The sequence below is a fragment of the Pseudopipra pipra genome, chromosome 5 (assembly GCF_036250125.1).
Source record: "Pseudopipra pipra isolate bDixPip1 chromosome 5, bDixPip1.hap1, whole genome shotgun sequence".
Classification (NCBI taxonomy): domain Eukaryota; kingdom Metazoa; phylum Chordata; class Aves; order Passeriformes; family Pipridae; genus Pseudopipra; species Pseudopipra pipra.
In genome coordinates, this window is record NC_087553.1 from 64,100,845 (window position 1) to 64,127,927 (window position 27,083).

General features: G+C 37.2%; 1 protein-coding gene across 18 annotated transcripts in view; it reads right to left on the reverse strand.

The window, feature by feature from the left end:
• MAGI2 (membrane associated guanylate kinase, WW and PDZ domain containing 2) overlaps positions 1 to 27,083 on the reverse strand; it is a 722,252-nt gene that overhangs the window by 373,126 nt on the left and 322,043 nt on the right. The window contains exon 1 of one of the 18 annotated variants that reach the window (XM_064656386.1): positions 17,263 to 17,784. The exons of the other annotated variants lie outside the window; for them this stretch is intronic. The gene's annotated coding sequence lies outside the window, so the exon portion shown is untranslated. Of the gene's footprint in view, positions 1 to 17,262; positions 17,785 to 27,083 lie in introns of those variants that run through there. 18 annotated transcript variants of the gene reach the window in all.

Here is a 27,083-nt window from a genome sequence, read left to right on the forward strand (position 1 = left end):
CATCCCCCAGTACAGCAATAGGAAACTCATTACTACTTCCCTGGTTTCTTCTGTTGGTGTCTGTCCTCTTAGGCCACTGAAACATAAAATTATACCTTTGCCCTTGATAAGGTGCAGCTACATTAACAACACTTCAATAATCAAACAGAAACAGAGCAAAAAGCAACAAATGCAAAAAGTAACATCCAGTTAGAGATTTTCATTTTAAAGAGGTTGGAAAGTTAGTAACAGCATTTCTCTCTTTATGCATAAATGCATTTAAAAAAAAAAATAACCCTAAACATCATTACAGGAACATCATTATCATTATATTACTGATACACAGACAAAAAAAAATGTCCAATGACTTTCCCCAAGGTCAGAAAACAAGTTAATTGGAGTCAAGGAAAGAGTGCTAGAGAATTCTGATCCACTAATTCAGCATGCGGTTTGAACTCTTCAGACAGATTGCTTTCAGACTGAAAAGCAATCCGTACATTTGCAATACTAGATTTGCTTTTTTTGATTTAAATTTTTGAGGGCAATATCTTGAAAGAAGAAAGATGCTGCAAGGAAATGAACACCTTGGTACAATGCTTTACAGACATATGTTAGGTAATTCCTCACTTTGAATATGAATTCAGATACATCAATTAGCTTTAAGTTCTCTTTTGAGCATTTTCAACACATTGAGTTTAGGCATAATTGGATTTTTTACCCCTGAAACACTTAATCAAGGCTAAATCAAAGAAAAAAATTCCTTTCAGAAAAAAATCTGCAATATACAAAGAAAATACTTTTCTATTTGCAAAAGATCTGCCAGCTTTATTAAGTTCCCTTCATTTAGAGACTTACTTGTTTTTCCTTTTATCCAATTAATGCATTGAATCACTTTGATGTGTTGCTTTTTAAATAAGCACTATCTGTGTTATAAAAAGTATCAGACACATCATCACCATTCATTCTCCCAAACTGAGACAACACGGTGCTTGTCTCGAGTAGAGAGATGATTTTAAGGTAAGTTGATTATGCTCCCGGTGTTTAAACAAACCTTTCATCAGTTTTAAAGCTACACAGCTGAAGTTTTTTTTCCCTACAAAGCGACAGTTTCTGTTATCAAGTTAGCTGAGTCAAAGAGACCCTGAGTAAAAATCAATGGAGAGCAAGTCTCGTAAGATGAGCATATTTGAGAAGTGTAATCCTTTTCTTCCATTTTACATATATATTCCAACAACTTCCAATGCAGAAGAAGATAACTTGTGAAATTTGAGAGCAATTTTGTTATAAGTAAGCTCTCTCTTGCACATCCAAAGGTGGATATATATATGGAACTTCCTATGCACCTGACAGAAGTGCCAACATTCTCAGGAAAGACGTGGACAAAAATAAGATGTGTATAGAATATTCAGCAATAAGCCCTTAAAAATGAGCTTATCACTATTCATGTAAGGTAGACATCAAATCTTACCTATAAGAAGCTGTAATTCTTATTATCGATAAGAAAACCCTTTGGAAAAATGCATAGTCATGTATTTAATCTCTAATTTTAAGCATGTTGCATAGAACAACTGGCATTGTTATCAGTCTGTATTTCATAGTCAAAAGAACAAAGGCATTAGAGACTTAGGTATGAATATAGACGAAACCAGTATCAAAAAGAAGCCCAAACAAACTCAGAACTTGTCTGAAACCCAGTCCAATCTCCAGTGCTCTCTTTGCCTTTAAAAAGCCAAGTCACAGCTTGTTCAGCCCAACAAAGCTCAGCCAAATCACATCTGTGAGGGACACAACAAAAGGACTTGTGTCAAAACCCCAACTTTGCCACAAACATTAATCTGTGTCTTATTGTTATATTTTAGATCATTATAATTCCCAGATTTAGGAAGATGCACTTAGTGTAGCATAACCTAATTGTATGGAAAGCCAGTGAGTTTTATTGCCATACAGAGCCTATGTGAACACATGCAACTCAGATTTTTACCGATACAACTAGCCAGGACACACACACACACACACACACACACACACACACACACACACATGCACAGATTCCACAACTCATCTCTACCAAATGTGGTTATAAAAACTCCAGAATCAGATGTACTGCTCAACCTGTGTTGTTGCTATCCAGTAGAGGTGGTACAGCTCCGAGAAACTGTTGTATGTCATTGCCATGGCAATATGGGATGTGGCTCCAAGGCATGACGCAATCTGATAGTCCAACTGCTCTGTGAACTCCTGTTCTGCCTGGAACTAAAAGCCATGCTGAGAAGGATTAGTACTTTCATTTCTTCAACTGCATGGTTGAAGAAATGAAATGGGAAAAGCTGGGACAGCCTTAATACTTCATGAGAGGCTTTAGCTTTAAGTAAAACCTCTAGCTAAGTTTATATGAAAGGTTTGAGAAGGAATATTGGACATTTCCCAATGAATCTCAAAAAGATGTATCTATAGAGTTATAAAATTTATGTCACAGGCTATGGTTAAGTCTTTAAGGAAAAACAAATAAAATATTTTTATGGGAAACAGCATCTTTTTTAGGCTAATAAAATGTATTTTGAATATTCTGTCTTTCCAAGATATGCTTTCCTCTTTTGTAAGCTTTTTTGTGCATTCTGTACTTGATGTATTGAAAAATAAACTTGCTTTATGAGAGGCTCTCAGCTTGTGTCAGCACTTTCACAGTGTAAACACAGAAAGCTTTACATTAATGTAGATTAAGTTAAAAATAAAAGTGTCTTTCTCAAACTCCCAAGTATGCCTTTTTTTCATTAACTATATGAATCTTAATGAGATCAGAATCGCTATGTAAAACAACAATAACAATGAGCTGAGCTATCCCAGTGACTCCCATTTCTTTCCAGCCTCTTTTGGGATCAAGCTTTGTTTCAGCTGGCACGGTCATATAGTGGAGCAATCCCATTAAGGGCTTGGTAATTACACAAAGTTAGCATAGCGTAAAGCACTAGCCACTACTTTCCTTCCTTGTAATTTCCAAATTACTTTTTTTTTTTTTCTGATTTCAGCTTGTTTAGAAATGCCCATCAACAGCAGGAATTTTCTGCTTTTTCCTCCAGTTGCTTACCAACCTTGGATTTTGTTTTCACAACAATATTTTCTTTTCAGATTTGGTTTCTGTACTAACACCATCATCAAGTTAATGGGAAAAAATAATAATATCCTTCCTTTAGCAATTACACAGCTTCCTACTCTGTCAATCTCTTTGTTATTTTCTAAACAAATGCATGACATTTTTCTTCATTATTTCTCCATTTACCACAAGCTGTGACACAGGTCCTAACGCTTTTCTTGGAGTGACTTCATATCTCTTTCGTTTCTGTTAGTTTCGAATGTAGGTGTACAATCCTTGGATGGTTATCTCTTGGTTTCTTGTAATTTTATCACATTTCTTTCCTGTGACTTGTTCTGTCAGAACCAATAGTCAATTCGTTCCTAGGATATTAATGTTTTCAGTAAGCTACATGGGATGAAAAGCATGGCACACACTCCTCCTACTTTATGTTACATGTGTGAAGAGTTTTTAAACTTCTTTTTAATTTACATTTCTAAAGTCAGCTATAGAAATATCCCAGTAATTTCTCGTGGGTGTTTACCAAAATGGCAGCTTTTACAGAGGTATACTCTGTTTTGAAATTCTTATGTGAAAATGTATTTCTCATTAAGAATTCACTGGTCACTGTGGTACTTCTTCTATTCCTCAGTCATCTCTTTACAGGTCATACAACATTTCTCACAGAACAAAAAAAAAAAGAGTTTTTCAGGAAGCTAAATATCTTCTCCAACCAAAAGTTAAATAAATAGATTTTCACTTTGTCTTCAGTGATGTGGCCAATGAAAGCTTGGCAGCTGCTTTTATGTATTTCTAAGTCACTCATCTCTTTCATCAAAGGCTAGAGCACCCAGTCGTCCATATGTGGCCATTTCTTGCTTCTTTTGTACCTGATATTACCCCGCTCTCCCATCTGTCAGTCTCCTCTTGTCACTTCAAAAGCAGCGTCTCAAAGCATTTTGCAACGTGGCTTTTTCTCAAGTGACATCTCAGAGTTGAGAGACACTTGTGAATATAGCTAGAAGTTACCACTTCACTACTGAGTTCAGTCTCTAATTTCTCTGCAGGCGATGCTGTCTGTAAACCAAGTGGTTTGAATTCTCATTGACAGAAGGGTCTAGAGACCCAGAGTCACAGCAGCTCTTAATGGCCAAGGTAACAGTATTTTAAAGAACCAGATAAAACAAATATTCAAGAAACAAAAGCATCCTCCCCCACAAGGAATAGCTTGTTCATGCAATACAATTTATGACACAAACTACAATTTTAAGAGCAGGAAATACTATTTTTTACCATAGGATTGTGTTAGCACAGTACCTAAACTGCTGTTTAGAAATCCAGATTTTGTTTTTTGCCTGTCTGGATCTTTAACTAGGCAAGTCCCCATTGATGTGAAACATGCTTTTGCAATTGTCTCTCTCCTTTTTTTTTTTTTTATTAGAAGATATAAACCCTGAAAATTACCAATTAGCTTCCTATCTTGTCAGCTCCAGGGGGAGATCAAAGGATGACTATTAATATGAAGAGTTGGGTGCTCTACAGAAAAAAAAAATTGTTTCTTCATTGCTGTTTTCCAGTACTCAAGAGACTATTCTAATAGTCTCATGGATCATTCATTTTAATTGTCAACTACAGATTTTTTTTGAGATCCCTACAACAAAACAGTGTAGAAGGAATGGCCTGTATTAATTTTCTAAGAAAATTCTTTATTCAAAGTCTGGACCAAGCAAGGTCACAGGAAGATAGACTTAAGATGATGTTAAAATGTGGAAGCACAAAAAATAAAATAAAGTGATGTGATCAAAGGAGTGTGACATTACTCCTTTAAAGTTAAAATCATGTAAGACTTAATGAAGAACACAGCAAAAATCACAGTTAAAGGGGTTAAACATAATGAAATGTCAGACATTTGAACTGAGAGTGCAGCATATACAGCAATCAAGTTTATACATGAGAGTTGTTTCACTGATCCATCTGATCCATCAGCAGCACAGATACAACCAAGAGTTCAGAGGAGGATTTGGCATAATGGAAGTCTCACCATCAAGCATTTTTAACAGCTGAATGATCTACTTTTTTCTGCAGTACGTGACTTGATTGAGGCACTAAGGACAAAGCTTCTTTGCGTTAATAAATTAGGTTTGTTTGACACAAACTGGGTGTGTACTCTGGCAATAGAAGTTAAACCAACCTCTACTGTGAACACAATTTTAAAATAAATTTATTTTAAAAACAAAAATTAGAAATTATTCCCCCCTGTATTGACTGACTCATCTAAAAATCACCCATTACTTAATATTATGACTATGACTCTAACATAACAAATACAAAAGAAAGGAATTCAGAAGAGAAAAAATATGATCACAATGCAGCTAGACAGGTGGAAGAGTATAAAGCAGCAAATCTGGCTGCTGGATGAGAGATTATTCTGCAAAATGTCTGTATTTGGGTCAGTGAAGGTGATATGCCTAGTTAATTGGTGAATAGAGCACAGCACTGAAATCAATGAAACACGTTGATAACAGATGAGAACATAGTTGGTGCTCCACACATTTAGTGTACAAAAACTGATATGCTTATCCAGGAGAATATATGATACAGTTGCCCATGATTATAGGGGGACTGAATTCAATGGCTCAGAGGTCTCTTTAGATTCTACGCTTCTGAAAAAATGGTACAGGTATTTTAATTTAAAAGAAAAGTATGCAATCTGTGATGCAGTGTTATGACTCCGGTAATGTAAATGGCTGGTCACTGTTTTGTTTCTCATTAATGGGAAATTGTTAAATAATTTATTATTTTTGCCTCTACTACACATAAAGTCTTCAGGTTTGGTCCTTACTATGCAAAAAATGAGTGCAAAACTCTAATTTAAGAGGTATATGTGTCTTAGTGTCTCTCTTAGCATTATGGATGGATAAGTACTTTGGAGTGCTTTAATACTGCATGGTTTACACTTTTAAAAAGTAATCCTTGTACAATCTGCTTTTATATTAAGAATGTTGAATTCCTGGAACAGTAGAACACATTTGTACAGATACAGAGCATGTCAAATGTAGAACTGCATGTTCACGACCCTTTTAAGGTGGACAATAAATTTCTCTTCATAAATGGGTACAAATGATGCTGATCAAGACCTGTAGAAAATATTGCATCAGACATAAAAAATAATAAGTAAATAGTCATCTTAATGAGGGGAAAAAGGAATTATTTGTGAAGGACTAGTAAAGAGGGAGCAACTATCACTAAAAATAGTGCATGATATTACTGTAAAAAAATAAGGATAATGAGAGGATTAGGACTAATGGTCCTACAAATGAACTCTTGATTATTTCCTGGAATATCCTCTCAGTTTGACACTGCCACCTGGGGTGCAAAAGGAGAGTGTCTCAGCAAATAAAATTATTCACCTCTCTTGTGCACATTTACTCTTTGTCTCTTGCCAAGGCTGCCTGCATCTGTGAGATGTGGTCAGGTCAGCACCTCTGCAGTACTGGCTGAAACAGGTTCTGAGAGCTGCTCTATCAGCCCTCTGACACATGGGCCCCTTCGTACTCTTCTTGCCCTACAGTCTTACCTGCCGCTATCCTAAATATCAACTTTAATATACATTGCAACCTTGACTCCTCATTAGCCATCATCTACACCTCTTCTCTGATAAGCCCAGCAATTTTGTCATTATTACAAATCTTGTGCCATCCTGAAATTTGCTGCATCTCTCATTGTGAAAACTGAAAAACATTGGTAGCAACATTACAGAGACAACTAGCTCTCCATGTTTTGACCATTCATTCCCATGTTTTGGGAAACACTCCTAAGCATAGAATTTTAAAGAAAAATAAAAAAGGGTGAGTTTTAGCTAAAGTAAGCTTTCTACAGTGTAGACAGAAGGTTAAAAAGATAATGATTTAACTAAATTTAGTATAATTGCAAAAGGAAGGTGATGCTCAATTCTAATCATCCAAATGAAAGTAAGTGCCAGCACTATGTCATGAGAACTTTGCAGTGCCAACAATGTGGAACAAATTCATCCCTCTGCTTGGGAGGAAGGGGTGAACCTGTTCTCTTCCACTGCTAGGATAATACCACCGATTTTGAGTGAGTAAATGCAGATTTACACCACAGTGCCTGAGATCAGAGTATGGCTTGTAATGAAGCTTTAATGTGTTTTAGGAGTGAAGACACTTCTTCTTTGGGGACTTTAAGATAAAGCACATGTTTTAGAGCTTTATTTAGCCAGGTTTCATTCAGGCTCAGGCTCAAAGAACCTGAGTGGCAAAGTGCTAGAAAGTGACTTTCTATGAAAAAGCACACTTTTATCTCTTAGTCTCATGTAATAATATGCCACGAAGCAGCAGGGATTATGGACCATTTCTCTTATACTGCTTCTTCTCTCCCTTTTCACATGAGTAGGGACACCGTGGAGAAGCCACAATGATTGAGTTTCTCCATCTTCACCCTCCTACCCTCTCCTTCCTCAACAGCCTATGGTTCACCAGGATGCTGAAAACCTGCATAAAGACTTTTTGCCACAGCAAACACCCTGACACCAAGCCCTCCCCAGACAGCCCTGATGGAGAGGAGCCCAGTATAACACACCAGGGTCCTTCTGAAGGGGGGAAATCATGATGTGAGACATTAATGTTTGAGATCAAGAGACGAATGGCACAAGCATCATGAGTAAGGAGTAGAGCCTGGGGTGGAAGTGAAGGACCCTACTGCCCTGAAAGCCTCTCCCACCTGGGGAAGGAAAGTTTACTGGTTTAACTCTCATTGTGCAGACCAAAGGACACAATCCAGCCCAGAATTATTTTTCTTTTCAAAGAAATTTTTCTCCCTACTCCTCAGCTCCGATAAGGCAAAACCATCCACTTCTGTTAAGGTAGCATGGTGACATCTGGGTGTCAGTTTTCTGGCTTTTGAGTTAAACAGTAACCATAAAGAAGGCTTGTGAGAGACAATAACTGTTCTCGATGTCAAGTCTTTCCATAATGGGGAACTGCTTTTAAGTAACTTCTTTGAAGAATAAAATAGAATAGTTTCATGATAATTGTTTTATTTCCATGGAGAAGTTAAGGAAAAGCTGTAGGGCTTATATTCTTTACCATGACAGCTTGAGGATGTGCATAAGAATTCCTATTTCTGCCTTCAGTCATTTTAATCTTTCTTCCTAATTTCTCCTAATTTTGCTTTTTACTGCCTTTCCTGTTTCTCTATAAATTGTTGGATTTCTTTTCCTTCTTGAAGTTTTATTCCAAGCTCTCTGGTCTCAGCTCCCCTCCATGCTCTGTCTTCCTCCATGCCACTCACTCAGCTTGGTAAACATGTTCTCTCCCACTGACCTCTCAAGTGCAGAGATAGCTGGTTACAAACTTTTGTTGACAATGGTCAATTCTCTCTGTCAGTGTGAGGTGTTCTAGTCAAGACTCAAGGACAACCATTTTCAGAGAGGGTCAGTAATTCTAAGAAAAAACAGATACTGTGCACTCAAAGACAAAAATGCATTTGTTCATCTACATTTATCTATTTCAATCCAATCTCCCCTCACACCTTAGGGGAAGGGCAGGAAAACCCTAAAAAGGATGAACAAATAAACAAACCAAATTCATATGCACAACCAAATTAATCTTATCACTGGCATTTGAAAGGCATGTCTGCAAAAAAAGAAGGAAAATGTTCCTCTAACAGAGAAAGGGTGATTCGCAGGAGAATATTATGAACTCAGAAGAGGAGGCACATTCTACGTCAAACACTTTAATAGATTTTTTTGATAGTAACTTCCCAAAAAAAGAGTTCATTCTGATTCTTTTTTTTTTCCTTTTTTTTTTTTTTTTTGGAATACAGTACTTTGCCACGCATGACTCATATGCACAAAAATGTGTTTATCACAAATGAAACACATTTTCAGATTTACATGCTGACTTAACCAAAACTCAAAGCTTTTGACTTTTCAAGTTTTAAACTATTTCTAATGATGACAGGAGGGTCTGATGTGCTTGAAGATATGATCATCACCAAGGCAGCAGTAAGCTCAGATGAAGACATAACAAACGAATTTTCCTCCATACTGGGTCACCCTGTACTGAGATGCAAAGCTCTGGTTACATACCCACCACTGAGCATGTATTCATGGGACCAACACTGGAAATGACATTTCTTCTGCACTGTGTGGCCACATAAACATCTATTTGTGCTTCAGAACAAGAATGTCATATCACTTGGAAAATATCATAGTATCTTGGCAACTTAAATTGGAAAATGAGAGGTATAAAACGAAAATATTACCCTATACTGCCTGATGCTTCTACTCTTTCCCAGTGTAAAAAAGCAGGATGCTGGGCCAAATCCCTTGCTGTTACTCCAGCTGAGGAAGCAAGTTTCATATCAAACATTTAGGATATTTTGCCAATAATTTTTGTATCTGCTGTGGAGGTAGAGTCTGGACTGTCTGATCACATATTCTTATTACAGTGGATAATTCAAATATACTAATCTTTACGCACAGAAGTGATGAACAAAACATATAGTACAATAAAAAGTAATGCATGGTAGGAGGGTAAGAATGTATCCTCTACCTTCAAGATCTACCACACCTGAGCTGGTGGGTCCGGTGCACCAACACTTCTAGCAATAATCACACACAGACTCATTCATCTGATGTGAGCAGAGACGAACTGAGAACCTCAGTGCTTCTCAAAAGCCATGGTCACTTCCGTGAGAGACTGTGTGGGCATGTGAGACTCCTATTAAAATGAAAGTGGGAAGAAGAATGAACAGGAAAAGAAAATATTCAAGAGCTGGTCTCAGTGCAGTGTGCCTCTGCCAAGGACAGTCTGCACATTATCTTCTGGAGGTACATAGGAACAAAAACTTTCTCTTTGTTTTTAGGGCAGCAACAGGCAACATATCCTTTTCTGTGGACTGCTGTGGCTACTGCCAAGACTCGTGGCAAAGGAATAACACTAGTATCAAATACTGCAATTCTGAACTAGCAGATGCCAAAGCACCTACATTTTCTTGTGCTTTCTCTCCTTTTATTTCTTTCCTGCTTGTTATCACAACTATGCCATAGAGAGTTTTCTTTGAAGCATTCTTCTAAACACAATAGACAGCATACATTATTTATCCTAATGGAATAGTGCAGAAGGCACCCACTATATCTCACTTCCTCTGAATAACTTCAGGAGAGAAAAGAGCAAGATAAAACCAGGCTACATTTTTTACTCAGAAAGTGGAGAAAACTCACAGTAGGCAATTCTCATGTGGATGAGGTTGCAAAAAGTAGGAGCTGCAGGAGCTTGAAAACCCAACTTTTGTTTTCTCCTTTGCTATGGAGTCATTGAGGGAACTGGCTCCAGGCACCTACAGACCGACCCACATAAACATTCAAGAGCAATGTGCAATTAAGACAACTTATTGGGAAGTGCCCTGAGATCTGAGTACCTCTACAGACATGACTGAAAGTTACTTCTGTTTAAAAGTGGTTGTGTACTTCCTCTGTGTTAGCCTTCTAGTTTCTTTTCACACTTATGAAGGAGTGAACCTCTACAAATTATTTAATAAAATGAACTCCACTAATGTAAAATTTTACTTATAGGAGTGAACTCTCAGCACTGGAAATTTGACTTCTTTACATATTAGCAACAAGGTATTTTTATACAGGTTCCACCATTTAAGGGGCAGAGAGTATTTACTACTGTAAATGAACACTATCATTATTCTGTGGTATGAAAGCAGCAGCAAACATGCTTCCTCAGTTTAGTTTTGAATTCTGAGCAGAGCTCATATTTCACACAGTAATAGTCAGTAACTTCCATGAACAGGGAACATAATTACAGAGTCCTAGCTCCCAATGGTTGAAGGTTGTAAAGGATAATATATAGCACCTGCTGAATCTGCAGAAGGAAAAAAAACCCAACACAATAAAGGGCTCCCTATCGGCACACTCCTTTTTCAGAAGGACTTTCCAAAAGGCAAAGAGGCAGGTGTTTTTTGATGGTTATGTTGCTGCAGTTGGTTTGACAACAGCATTTGATGGCTGAGATGACAGAATGGGAACAGACTAACCCCTCAGTTATTCCAGGTTTTAAAATCCAGCAATGCAAAAGCCAAGGAAGTTTTGAGCTACCCCTTCCTTTTATGCATCCCAGTCTTCTTAGTGCTATCTAAGGGATAGCCACCACTCATGATATAAAGATTTCTGTGGTGCAGGAATATAAAAGCAAATGAGGCAAAGATACCCACATTTCCACAAACTGCTCACTCATGTTTCCCAGAACCTATTTCTATCACATCTTCTGAACAAGAAACACCAAAATTGCAGGGTCGTCTTCTGTCATTCAGGAGCTGCAGAGCTCTGAAGACAGATGCACACACGCTTCCAGTTGCCTCAGTCATGCAAGACAGTGAACAACTATGATCTGACGAAGCTCCTTTATTCAGCCATCTGCAAATCTCTCTAGATGTTCTAGATTTATAGAATCTTCCAGTGGCTGGTGTCATATTTAAGCTTTGCTTTTTGGTGTACTTGATCCTAACCATGTGATGGGGAACTCTAATTAATAAGACAGGCACTGTTTCTCATTCCTCTTTGGGTTATGTGCTAGATTACAGCATTGTTAAATTATAAAATGCTGGATTGTTTCTGATTGCATAATGTTACAGAGTTACTGAGTTACCTTTCAGAGTTTCTTGCAAGAAGCTGACTCTGAAGGTGAAAATCCTTGGATGAAAGGGAACTCTGCCCTGAAGGTCCTGTCCCTGCTGAGGCTCTGCTCACCAGTGTTTCATTATGGATACTATCACCTCCTGGACTCATCATGGCTTCTGCCATCGTGCTTCACAGAGATAAGTAGAATCACTCTAATAACTTCTGCCAACATCAATTCCTGAAGATTTTAGCCAGGACCTTGGGAGCAGAAACACATGGAGAGCATGAGCAGCACAGGAGTGCCAAGGTTCTGTGCTCCCATCAGAGCAGGTTTCTCAGCAGATGACTAAGTCTAGAATTAGGCAATCCATATCCAATTAGTGTGCTTGAATCAATCTAGAACCTAAGAGTTCCTAAACCTTTACTAACTTCCAGCAATCTTTACTTGCTGTTATCTGGGACAGATTTTTATAATTTAAGTCATCTCCGTCATCAGAAAAGCACTCTAGTGGCAATAATTCTTCACACTGTACATCACTGCAATTTATTTATTTGACTGGAAAGGAAAGGATAACTGAGAAAGAGAGCTTTTATTGTGATGTGCTCTCTATTGCAATGCTTCCCACATCCATGCCCATTTGTATTCCATCACCTCTGGGTTATGAGCATTTCTGTCAATGGGGATTGTCATGGCTGAAAAGACTTAACTCCTAATACCTTCAGATTAAAGAATTTTTCCCAGGCACTTTTTATTTTGGTTCACATTTCCATAAGGGGGGTTTAGAGGTTCAGTGATCACCCACTGTCAATCCTATTTGCTTGTTTTCTTTGCCACTAAGGTGATAAAATGTCTTTAATCTGAGCCCCTCTGCAAGATCAGCTTTTCCCTACTAAATGTTCTCTTGTCTCATCTCTAGATTGAAACTTGGCACCAATTTCAAGAGAGGCAGAACTGAGCCCTAAACCTCACTCTCCTTTAGTACCACTCATATGAATGTATTCAGGATATAGATTCAGATTATAAATGTGTCCCAAGAAAGACACTAGCTCTCATTGCTTCCTTCAGCAGTTTGAACCATGGGAATATCAGTTAAGTTCTTTACAGTAGGTCTGGCTGATGTTGGAATGAAAAATGATTTCCTTTTTGTCATAGGGAGACTGATGAGATTATCATGTTCTGTAGGCATTTGGATATGCACCTCTGTACAACCTACTTCCCCAGCATTACATTTTTACTTCACCTAGATCAAAGAAAGGCCTGGTGGCAGAAACTGTTTCTCACTGTCCCAGAACATGGAGCTGAGTTAGGAGGGAAAAGTTGGTAAGGTCAAATCAAAGGTTTACACAAGTAAAGAAGTTTGTGGAGAGTCAGGAAAAAAAGTATGAGAGGAAAAATACAAAGAAATTAGAAGGGTGACAGGAATAAGACCATAATGTCAAGTTCGAGTATCTTGCATGTTTCCAGATGAGAGTGTTTTTCTTTCTTTAGTTGACAAAGTCAACCTAATCTTCCATGTTCAGAGAAAGAACAAATCCAGCCAGTGTTTAGTTTACAGTTTTCAGCTAACCCTACCACTGATGGTTAATTTTCTACAAAACAGTGGGCAGTCACTAATACATGGGTATACTCTGTACGCAAACACCAAAGGTCACCAAAAAAAATCATATTCCTCTTTATGCTACAGCATAACATAGCCAGAAAACAGTTGCAAGTGTGACAAGAGAGAGATCTGGCTGAAATTTTTATCTGGTGCTAGAAACAGAGACACATGGGTCTGGGATGTGCTATAAACACGCGGAAGCAATGACAGAGGAATAGCTGGGATGTTCTTATTAAAAAAAAAAAAAAGTAAATTATGCTGACCATACCCTTTTCTTGGCCCTATGGGCTACAGTCAGCCCGTTACAGTGATATCACTCACAACAAACTTGATTTAAACTGGTTGTATTAGGGCAACCGGGAATACTATATGGCCTTTAATGTTCTTAAGCTTATTTTGCAGAGAGAGCATGATGTTTTCTGTATAGGCATTTGCTGCTGAAATGGGAAATAGGTGGGCTGTTTGCTGAGTCTGTCAGCTGGAACACTGACAATCACTACTTAGACTGCTTCAATGTAAATATAATTTTCTCAGACTTCAGCACTCTGGATTTGAGTCTTTTTTCATGTTAGTATATACTAATCTATCTAATTCTTGTTATTATTTATTTTCATCACAGCCAGAAGACGATGCTGACCTTTTATGTTTATCCACAGGATGTATTTACACAGCTTGCAGAAAGTCATGGTGAGAAATTTTCAAAGTGCCACCATTTTATTTCTATATTTGTTTCACCCTCCCCCTTTACAGAGGTCCAATGTGTCAATGCTGCACTACAAGAAAATGTGTATTTCCAAGCAAAGTCCCTGGGTAATTTTTATTTTGTAATGAGAATAAAAGTCAAAAGTCTTGCTTCATTTCTTAAATCAGACTTTCAATGTTAAAACCCACTTCAAATGATGTTGTAGTTAATAATCAAATTGATTGACAATGCTCCTAGTTGGATGTCTGCATTTCATTTGGGTTGTTTGCTCATTTAATTTCTTCTGGAAACTTTTCTGTCCGTGGTGATCTTCAATCCAGTTTTTCTTATTGTGTCCAGTTAAGTTCCGAAATCTAATTTGTTCCTGTTCAGTATCAGATTCTCATCTTTTTTCTGATTATGTACATACACATCTCTAAAATCAGCCTGGTTTGGTTTAGCTTCTAAAACAGTAGCTGTATTCCCGTGCTTTATAACTATGGTCAGTGTGAATTAGGCATCTGGAATCTTTCTGTTACTCAAAGCATTTTAACTCTATTTGAATATCTCTTGTTGACATTTCTGTTTGTCTGATGGTTTGCAAGATGTTTGTTTTCTTTTTCACAATCCCACTGTGCAATTGTGTCTCTTTCCACGAAGCAAAATGTTTACAACTGTCAAATTATCTACCTGTACAAAAGGAGCAATGGGATCTGCATGTGGCATTAAGGTTCCTTCTTCACTCTTCTCCAGCACTACTGGAATTTTATACCATAACTCCAAGCATTTAGGTCTATGAAAATTAATCTAAAAGACTGTAACAAGTCTGGCAAGTAACATTTGTGGGGTTTATAAGTACTGCACACAACATGCTTTTTAAGGAGCAACTAAAATTTAATGTCTCCTGCAATGGGTAAATGGCAAAATATTTATACCATTTGTTTTCTGAAGGAAGCTTCTAAAGCTTATTCTTTTCTTGCTGAAAATTGTATTTGTAATACAGAGAAACTATAACCTTAAATTGGAGAGAAAGTAGGGGAGTCCAGTAAATACAGAAATTGTTCAAAAGTCTCCATAGGCACTATTAAGCAGTCACAAAAAACACCAGCCACATCTTCTGGAGAGGATCCATACTACTCACAACTTCTCACAGCTATCCTTCTGCCTGCTACTTGCCCTAGTTTTGTGCTATGGAGCCCCTTTATCTCAGGGAATATTTAAAGAAGCGGTGTCGACCGGAACAAACTTCCTTGTTGTCTCATGAATTCCCTGGCACAGATCACTCTGGAGAAACAGGGTTCCCTTCCTCACTGCCCTGCACTCACCCCACACATGCATGGACAGAGGCTTCTCCCACACCTGGGCTGCAACTCCTGCTCAGGAGCACTGAAGAAGAGCTGTGGTGTCAGACTGAATGGCCATTCCATATGAGGCTCTTCCCAATGAACACACTTGTACTACAATTAAAGGAGTGCCCCCCTCCCTGCTCCTCCTCCCTTGCTCTTGTAGTATCTGATTGTGAACTTCTCCCTTGGATAAACAAATGCTTGTACCAATACCTGCGCTTCTGGTCCTTAAGGACTTTATATTCCCGTGCCTTTTTTCAGGCTTTTCAGTTTTACCTGTCAGTTGCATTCACCACTGGCTGGCATTTCTTTATCACCTGTATCGTGGGTGGCACATTATCTAAGACACATGTTTTTCAACCCACTTACCTAATTCCAGCAGTACTGGCAGAAGCTGCTTTATTAGCAGTATTTATACAACACATTTGCAACATGCATTTTTTTTTTATTTTCTGTTTTGTGGGTTTTTTTGTTAGCAGTAGTACTGGCATGAGGTGCTGATTTCAGGTTAAACAACTGTCCACTACATCCCCTCAGCTAGTCAAACAGTCAAAGAAAGCAAAGCAAAACAAGCCAGTCAGACATTATCAGAGAGAATGGTGATTATAACAAACAACAATACAGGGGGAAAATGCATGGCCATTCAGAAACTGTCTTTTGGGGACTGAAGAAGAGATCTGGAGCTATTTTTCACTAGGTTCATGAGAAAATGTCAGCACACAGATGCCACTGTACTGTCAGATTGCATCTTAATTTGGCCAAAGGGGACCCAGGCAGTCACCCCTCACAGACATTTTTAAAGGCCCATTACAAATCTGATTTATTGGTTGCTAACAATCTCCCTGCTATGGTCTGCAGATTTTGCATGACATGGAGCTGAAATCCAGTTACAGATAAATGTCTGCTTCTCTATATGATCTAAATCCATCTGAATTCAGTATTTCTTGGGCATCGGTCAAGCTTCCCCCTGTTTGCCCACCCCCTTTTCTCCTAATACCTTAAGGCAGTTTACTTCAGAGTGAAGCAGAGCATTAACCTGTACAAAATGCTAATTTGTATATAACTCTCTTGCTGCCACTAAAAAAAAAAAGAAAAAAGCAAATGCCTTTTGTTCTAAAAAGGCAGGGAAAAAAATTCAGGAACAAAAGAAATGCATCTGCCCAGTAGGAGAAATGAGAAATTGCTGGGATATGTTTTAGATGTTTAGGCATGCTGGTGTTAACAACAACCATTCAAATAAAAATGTTAATTCACTTCTATTTTCAATATTTAAAAAAAAAAAACTCCTGACTTCTTCCTCAAAAAAAAAAAAACAAACAAAAAAACCCAACAAAAAAACCCCAAAACAAATTCCTTGCCTTTTGTGAAAAGCCAAAGATCGATCACAGGAGAGAAATGCATTTGGAATTGCTGAAGAAACACCATTCAAACTTGCTCTACTCAAACTGCCCATTGTTACGATTCAGACAATACACAACAACAACCACAGCTCAACTTCTAACCATGCCCGCATCACAGGGAATTCAAAGTCAACAGCTCTTCCTATTTCCACAAACCTAACCTCCAAAGCCTTCATTTGCAGCTTCACTGGCAAAATTCTACCAGCATCGGAACAGTCATCTGACAATTTGTGACAGAAGCATGCAGCTCGTCCTAAAGCCTTGTGTTTTGTGCAGGAACTATTCTAAACAAAGACAACATCAAAAGCAGCACAAGAATCGCTCAAAGCAAGTCCAACTCAGCCCAAGTTTGGGTTCAACATCTGTCTGAACACAGTAGTGCCTCTCATTTTGATTTTGTTTTGTGGAATTAAACCCCACCTAATCTCCTTAAGTGACCTCAACTCAGGTCCCGGCTATACCGCTTTACAAATCCAAAGAGAAAGAGAAAAGGGAAAAAAAAAGACAAGAAAGAGAGACAGCGCCTTATCCCACCTTTCCATGGCTCTCAGCCCGTCTGTCTTCGCATGATCCGCAAACCACCTGTACTGGATCCAGCCCATCCTGGGGGTAGAAAATATCTTCCCGGTTAAATGTAGTCTCAGCTGTGCTGTGATTTTTCGGCACGAATGTCTAGAATCTTCTGCTTAAGCCAGACACAGCAACACAAAACTGCAGCTGAGCTCTTTTGTTTTCCCTCTCTCCGGGGCTGAGGCAGCGGCGCTCCCGGCGCTCCCGCTCCCTCCGCCCCCGGCAGCGCCGGGCGCTCGGCTCCGCCGCCGGCCCCCGGCCCCGGCCACCACCTACCCCTGCCCGACCCAGCGCCGCCGAGATTCCTCCGAAAGGGGCAGCTTCAGGGGGCGGTCAGGTGATCTTCCGGTTAAAATCAGAGAGGATGTTCGGGGATTGAGCGCAGGGATCCGTGGTGGGTTTCAAACTAGCCATTTACATTACAAAGCAGAGAGGGAAGCAGAGCTCGGAGGAGATCATTAGGCATTCTTCTGCTTTTCCAGCTCTCCGCTAAGCAATCCACACAAGCAGGCACAGCGCGAAGATACGTAATTAAACTTTTCAGTGGTAATAATCACACATAGTTTGGATACCATGACCCTCCTAAATATTTAACAGTAGGGGCTTATTCCTACATAAACATTTTTTATTATTATTTTTTCTTAGATGCTGGTTCTGTACCCCTTTATAGATTCTTTTCAATTGTAAATTTTTGCAATAAAATCTTTAAATATTTATGCTGAAGCCATATTTAATACGTCATCAGCAACTGGACCGTACTCAACTGAAAACAATTACTAGTCCTTTATTCACATTATTATATTGAAATTCAAAATATCTTTGACATAAGGGCCACTACATGTAAACCTGACTTTCTGAATTGTAGCTTATCCAATGGCCCTGTTCCCATGGATTACCCTGATTAAAGCTACCATACTGTGCACGGCTTTGGAATTTAGGCTCTAAAAGACTGAAAGAATTCTCATTCTCTGAGAGTCCTAATTATTGCCAAGTAATCAGAAATACCCAAATATTGTTGTAGAAGTCAGAATTACTTGCAAACAATATGCTGCAAGCAAATCTTATGAGAAACAAAGACTCTTGATAAAATACTGCATTTTTAACCCCAGTTGCCATTAAAGAAATTCTATGAGGTTTAATGAGACCAGAATTTCACCCACCATATCTCCTTTGCATTGATTATGAAATGGTAGCAAAGAGGAAACATCTGCAAAACTAAGCTAAGAGTAAAGTAGGTATCCACATTTAATCAGTCTTTCTGAGAAACTTTAAATGTATAGATGTGATATATCATGTATTCCAGAAGAAATCTAAGTCCATTTTCCTATGACCATATTCTTAAAGGCTCAGGTGACAGAAACCCTACTCATCTATCCATTATCCAGCACAGGCACTTCTAATGCTTCCCAATGTTGCCAAGAATATAATAAATAACCATTTACCCATCTCATATTAACTACAGATCTGACCACAGACACTTCAGTCCTTCTGCCACTACACACAGAATGCAAATTTCCACCTTTTAGTTTCCATACTATCACTCTTATGATATAAAGTAATTCTTTAGAAAAGCACACAAAGAAGCGACCTGGATTTCTTTAGGATACTGAGGGAAAAGAGTTATATGAGAGATTATGGATTATCTGCACCATATTACTAGTTGGTCTCTACTAGACTGATACTAACAACTCTGAAAGTCTCTGACTTTCAGAGACTTAAGGTTTTTAACCCTGACACATCCTCTTTAGTAATACTCTAGTAGGAATGCCTCACATCTTTCTGATCACAGACCAGATTTCTGCCATAGTCCATGAGCTTTTGGCAGGAGCCAGTACTGAGTCCAAGGGCTTAGTGAAAATCCCATAACTATAATATATGACATTCTTTCAAACCAGCCTTCATAGTAAAAAAAAAAAAAAAAATGGAATTTTGCTTTGCTACATTTAATTTAATTATATGTTGAAAAGAAATTGAGAAGTAGGGCTCCTGTCATGTCAAAGTAAGCATATTCTTGTAGAAAGATATCTAATGACTATTGCACACTTAAGACTTGAACATGTTTATGATGATCCCAACAATGAAGGCCATAGGAACCGACAAAAGACAGAAGAACCAAACAACTCCATCTTAATCATCTAAGTTTCTGGTTGCGAGTACAATTCTGCAATTCTGGGGGACTCTGTATATCCACATGCAGTTACTCTATTAATAGTTTTTTACTCTCACTCTCCTGAAGCAACAATAGTGAAAGAAGGGTAATGACATATATTGGCTAGAATGGGTCAAAGAGGAGAGAGTTAGCTGAGAAAGTCATCTGAAGAGCCTAGGAAGGACAGCCAAGCTACATGTCTTCAGAACTCAGAATACAGAATGACATACATATTAGTGTTTTCTAACTTGGATATTGGCAACATTTTTTTATTGCTATGAAGTCAACATAAAACTTGTTTTTAGTAAAGAAATAGGGCTAAACTGTCATTGCTGAAAAGGCAAATAGACACAAATTACGCTGCCTGATACTCATAGTAGCTACAATACTGTGTAAATCACAGGGCAGCTCGACAAAATTTCCAACCTAAAATCAACTACTAGAATGCAGTTGTGTCATTCTGCACAGGACTTCCATTGAATGTGATGAATTTTTTGATGAGCAAGAGGATCACATCTTACGCATACTTATTACAGTCATCAAAAATGTCCACTTTAGCAAAGCAGAGTACACTACAGAGTTTCAACAATGAAATGCTGTGGTCATCCATCTAGTGCAAAGTATGGTTTATGACTCTCAAAAGAAATTAATTTAGTTTCTAAGAAACAGAGCAATTATTTTAGACTTCCAAAAAAAACCTTTTATAATGTCTGGGCTGCCATACACATTGTCAGGGACAAGACATTCAGAATTTACATGTTTATGCAGTAGTAAGTACAGGCCTATTCCACTGGAAGAAACTGGAGAATTATCTTCCATCTAAAGGCTATGTGTATACATGCACATAGATACATAAATATATATACAGATGTATACAAATTAATTAAACCCGTTCATATAATAAATATGCATGAAAGCCTGTCTCAAATATGCAGATAACAATTATGTTTTGGAAACTGTGTGCACTAATACTTAGCAAAATAAAAATCTGTACAAACTGATACTTGCCTCAAGAAGTAAATACAGTATTTTTTAATCATTAAGTTTATAGCCTGTAATCTTTTGAGAGGAATCTGAAAGTTTCCCAGAAGAATCACTGGTTTTAAATGATACTCTTTTAAAAATTAGAGCTTTAATTTAAACAACAACACAGACATAATCAAATTATTGAGGCATGACAAAAATAAATTAATGGTCTACTTTGTGATAGAAATAGTCTCAATATTTGCAATGTTAATTTCAAAACAGTAAAAACATGCATATATCAACATAAAATAACAATAAAAATCCCTATTTTATTTATAATATATATCAGCCTTAAGGCTGGATTTATTCCTTAAAGAAACCATAGAATTAGGTTACATCTTTTTTAGTTTATTTATATGCAAGTCAAAAAGGTATATGCTTAAAAATGAAACTATGTTCAATCAGTAAGAAAATGGATATGTCATGTATTTATGAAGTCTTTTTGAATTTGTGCAGCAAACAAGCATGAATTTTTTCTTTTTCTATTTATTACTCCTCAGATGTAGAATTTGCAAGTCCATGTTTGAAAATTAGTGCTAAAGAAGGAAAACCACTATTGACTTCAGATCCTTTACATCAATATTACTGATGAGTGAGGATATCCTAATGCCTACGAGTAACACACATAATTTATACAATGAAGAAAACCACAGTAAAAGTAGCATTGACACTATTTTAAGTATTCTGCACCCTCAGAAATACTGTAAGTTAGAATCAGTAAGTTTACCAATTTTGAGGTGGATTTGTTTGGGGTTTTGGCTGCACCTACAGTCCTTTTGTGAAGAAGCTCTTCCTCATGTTCAGGTGGAAAATTCCTGTGCATCAGTTTCTGCCCATTGCCTCTTCTCCTACTGCATGGCACCAAGTAGAACGGAGCAGAGGCTGGCTCTATCCTCTTGACACCCTCCGTTCAGATGGTTATACACATTGATAAGGTCACCTCTCAGTTGTCTCTTCTCAAGACTAAACAGGCCCAGCTCCCTCAACCTTTTCTCATAAAAGAGGTGCTCCAGTCCCTTAATCATCTTCGTAGCCCTTCATTGGACCTGCTCCAGGAGATCCATCCAGACACAGTATTCCACATGCAGCCTCACCAGCACTGTGTAGTGGGAAAAATTGTTCCCTTGTACAAAATTTGTAGAGGATTTAACTAAATTCCACACTATTCAATTTGTAGAAAGTTTGGGGGATGAAATGTGCAACTTTCAGCCAAATTTTTACAAAAATTCTTTGCAAACCAATTCTAGGACTTGTGTTTCAGAGAATTCTAAATATCTTCATCTAACTGCTAAGCTCAGTAGTCTTAATAACTTTGGCAGAAAGAGATGGGTAGCGATGGGGGGGGGGGAAACCCATAAAAATGCCTGGTTATTTTTTGGAGGATTTTAATTTAACTTTCTTGGGATAGTTTAACTGTTTCTCCTTGAGACTGTAATATCGCCTGTTCAGGCACATGATGAGAAGGAGAAGATAATTATAGTCCTCTTCAGTCAGTGTGTTCATTAAGTGTGTTATTTTGGATAAGTAAGTTTTTAATTGGTTTCCAGTGCCTGTTAGTGGGATGGTCTATGGTAGCATGGCAGCGAGGATCTGCACCCCTACTGCTTTCCCCTGTTGGAATTCGATACAGTATAATTGAATTACAATAGGGGAAGCCACAAGATGTCAATTACTGGTTTATTCACAGTGTGGACCTCTTCTTCCAATGGCACTTGATTGACTCTCTCAGCATACTTCTCTTATTACAGGACCTCTTCCCCTTCTTCCCAGAGAATTGTATAAACATGTCACATTTATTAAACAGCAGCCTAATCACACAACTCTTGTGGTACTGACTGCAAAAATTAAAGCTCTACTTGGTCTGAGTTTACAGCATGTGACCTACTTTATTTGAAGCTAGAGTTGGAAATGTCTTTCTGCATCTATGACACTGCCCATCTATTGATAGTTTCCCTCTCTGGAACTGGGAGGACACCATGTTTTGAATTATGCAAAACTATCCTCTGTCCAATAGGAAAAAATATAATTTTGCTTGTTCTTTTGAGGAAATAGATAGAATAGTTTGGAAAGAATCTCCCTAGATTTCAGATGTTTATGGGAAAGAATTAAATAAAAACATGTCATTATCTTCCTGACTGCTTCCTAGTCCTCTTTCAACCAGTTTAAGATCTGAAACTGTAAGGACAGCAAATGTCTAAAATCACTTAGTGTGTTGCAAAAAAGATTACTTAAATCCATTAAAACTGGTCAAAGATTTTGCCAATTCTCCTTTTATATAAATGGTAGTTTGATTAAATACAATTTTAAATAAAAGTAATATTTTTTGCAAGTTTGTTCCTTCCTCTGTTAAATAGTTAAGCATAACAAGTTTTGATTTGTAAAACTTTTTCAGGGAGAAAAATTATTTCCTGAGCTGTAAATGACAATTAAGGTGTAAATTTGAAAAATCACTGTGGTTAATTAATAATGACATGATTTTGTTTTTACTCCAGTATTATTTCTCTGTGATTTAAGAAGAACTAAATTACATTTTAGGAAACATTCTTTAATCCTTTGTGTAATGCTGATCCTACTACTAGAAGGAATGAAAGATAAAGAATAAGAAAGTTAAAATTTGCAGGAGGGATCAATGTAATATTGCAAAATAACAATGCTCTTGACTGAGCCTTCTCACACTAATATTACTGCATTGTGCTTCCAAGTTATTACTTGCTAGAGATTACTTGCTCAACTGCATGTTTGCTCAGTGTTCACTAGTCCCTATGTATGATACAACCTTTTTTTGAAACAGTTCTCAAAATTTCAATTGAAAATTTTGGATTAATATAATACTAATAACAAAATAAGAAAATCAATTTGTTAGTCATTAATTCTATTATTACATTCCCATTAATTGTAATTATGAAAGTTCTATTTATTTATTTACTTAATGTCACAATAAAGTAAATGAACTCACAAAAGAATGCAAAATAAGTTTTGGAATTCTATTTGTATATACTTTATTAACACACTTTGTTTAAAATAAGTCATGTTTATATGGGGATGCTATAATACCTTGGCAAAAGAAAATGGAAGTCCTATACTTTTTGCAAAAATAGTCCAAGTCCACAGCTTAGTACTTACAGAATGATGTCACATTCACTATTGTATCTCCTAATGGTTACTTAAAAAAGGCTGTAACTTTTCACTGAAGCCAACAGACATTTTATGGAGAAGTGGCTGATTTCCCCTCCCCATCTCCTCATATTATATGGGACGTGGAGGTAAGCATTTTTCATACTATTGCTCTTCCACTCTAAAACTCTCAATGTGGGGAACTCACTGGGACTTCTATAGGCTAGGAGTTTAAACTGAAATTCTATATTTTTTGTTTGTTTGACTGAGTAGTTCCTACTAACAACAGGAAATAATTAAATTAATCAAAATACATATAAAAGAATTGTATCTATTTGTAAGTATGAGGTATGATAGACACATGATTGATCAGATGCTATTTCAGTTATTTCATTTTTCTTGTATTTTCAGCATTTTACATATGTGTGGTAATATTTTCTGGTTAATAAACATGTGCTCTATTATTATTGTTAATAGTATCTATCTCTGTATTCATATGCTGTTTTAAAAGATGTGTCTTTGCATGTTATGTCCATTTTAAAAGTCTAACGAATTGAATCACTTATTTCCTATATGCACACATAAACTGAGAGTTCTGTATTTAAATCAATTATTGATCAGTTATGTAAGAGACTATCAGACTTTGCTGGTACCATTTTGATTTTTTCTTTCTAGAACAGTTTGCCTAAAAAAAGCACCTCATATTCATAGTGTACATAATATTCCATCTAGTCATTAATAGTCAAACACACAATGGCACATCTGACATAGGCAGATGAGTTGGGAATTGAAACCATAATAATTAACAATAGATTTCCTGATCTCACCACGACAAGTAAATGAAACACTCTGTGGTGTGCTTGCCCACTGGAAGAGAGAATTAACTCAGTATGAAAAGCAGAATGGAAGCATATCTCTGATTAGATCTAATGCACAAGGAATGCAACAATGGCAAGCTTGTGTCAGCAGAACACATCAAACTTTTTCTAAATATTGTGCATGAGCATGCAAAAACATGCACATACACATTCCCTATAAGAACCACAGTGAAATAGCACAGGGTACACGAAATGCAATCCCTACTTCAATAAGTAAATAAATAAGTAGATAAATAAATTAATTGATAAATAAAATTACTGCATATTCTTACTTCTTATAAACCATCTAATCTAATATTTCAATTTTTTAGTAGTTTTGGTCTCATTCACTTCATATTTCCTGTTTAAATCACTCCTCTTGTTCCTCTCCTGCCCAACCTGGCGGTCCTTCAGCGTTCAGCACCCTGGAGAGCAGCAGCGTCCAGAGCCCCGCTGCCAGCGGCCCTCGGACCACAGAAACACAAATTGCTCTGTTACGTACATTATCATCGTCTCTTCTAATTATATGTCTCTTAAGACTTTCCATCTTTCCTCTTCTCTTCCTTGAATTGTTTTTTTCTTTTATAGTGACATTTACTGTTGCAGGAACCTTTTGTCTGAAACAAAATGCTCTCCCTTTCGTTCTTCAAACTGCATTTTTTGTGTTTGTTTTCTTAAGTTACCTTATATTTAATGTTGACAATATCATCATGGGACAGTCAATATAATTATTGTATCAAGCATTACAGTTTTGTTGTTTTAATATATACGTGGTCAGATATACTGCATTCTTTTACACTGTGTAATGTTAGAAAGCTTTATAGAAATCCTCAAATTATTGTTTGTAGTTATATAAACTAGTTCACTACAGCCATAGCAATGACGCTGTAGTTACTAATCTTCTTTCATGTATTAAACACATTTTAATATTTCATAGTCTCTTTGGAGCTTGAAAGACCAGTTATAACCAAAAAACCTGATTCAGCAAAGACTTACAAGGCTGAATAATCCCAGTCAGTTCACTGGACCTACTCACCTGTAGAAAGCCACATGATTTGTCCTTGCAGGTCTGTTCCTAAATGATCTCATTAAGGCTTAGAGTTTAATTAACTCTCAGACAGATATAAATCAAGAGTGAATCCCAAAAGTCAGTACAGACTCACTAGTGTAACTCAGTGAAATTTTTTAATCTTGGTTTCTTAAGGAAAATCAGGTTTCTGTAATGGCATTATGAGAGGGAAGCAAGAAGAGAGGAAAGGAAGATCTGGGTATAACATATACCGATATATGCATTTGCAGTGTGTACTTCAGTCTCCACTACTAAGCTTGAGCATAATGGCCAATTTCAAACTATTTTTATAATGCAATTTTCATCTTAAAATTATCAAGTTTTTGTGAAGATACAAAGGGGTAAGGAAAATCAGGATGGTCTGAATAAAGAGCTCATTCTGGAGACCAACCACAAGGTTCATAAGAGACCAGTTTTGTGGAGTTGGCAGCATGCAAGCATTTTTTTCTTTTTAAAAGCTGAGAGAGTTCTGAAAATATATTTCACATCTTTCTTTTAGTCTGTGGCTTTTGTAGGTTTACTCTGCTACATGGAATTCAGAGTGCATCCTCAGCGATGGCCTCCCCATCAGAATAAGAAGTAGTCTCTCTTTCTTCACAGCAAGCAAAACACTCATGTAATGTGCTTTGGAAGATTCAGACACAAAAAAAAAGAAAAAAAGTATCCTCAAGTGAAACAATCAAACTGTTGAAATGCTGTGAAAAACTGCTTATATTGGCTTCAAGCTACCTTCTACCAAAAATCCACTTTCAGTCAAAGCACTTATCAATACACAGTAGGAAAATCAGGCAATATAAAGTTGGAAGTCTGAAGGGTAAAATCCACATATTTTTAAGAAAAGGGACATGTATCCTTTAGACAAGAATGATTAAGTCAAAGTTGCATACAAATGCAGTCACATTCAAACACCATGAACAAATTATAGGCATACTCTGGATCACTTGGAACTCAGTTTGGGCTAACATGCAGGTCATTACACAGCCTGGCAACTGGGGATGAAGAACAGTCTGTCTGGCACCAATCAGTTCCCGAAGACAAACTTCATAGGTCTGAGTTGAATTTTAGTCTCTACAAAGCATATTGGGTTGAAGAAGCTCTTTCTTGCAAAGATCTCACAGTGGCACAAAATCACAGGTCCTACTTCCACGTGCAGTGGGAGAGGAAGGTGATGATCCTCATTACAAGGCCAGGAGCTCTTTTTATTACTGAGATACTATACCTTCAAATTCCAGAGTAGACGAAATAATGGCACACACACTGTAGACACTGAGTGTGAATGCCAAATGGAAACTGAATTCTGGTACAGTATACTCCTAATAATAGTTCATTTCTAATGGGTCTTATAATTTTCTAGCACAAATAAAAACATTTTTTCTAGAAGCATTTCTGATCATTTGACTACGATGGACATCACGACATATCCAAAAATGAAAGAGAAATGTTATTTTCTATAAGGATTCTAGAATTAAGCAGCCCCACATTTGGCAAAAGAAAATTGACAAGTAAAGATTTTAAAGGAAATCTGTGAATTCAAATGTGATCATTGTTAGCTGCAATACAAGATAAAGAG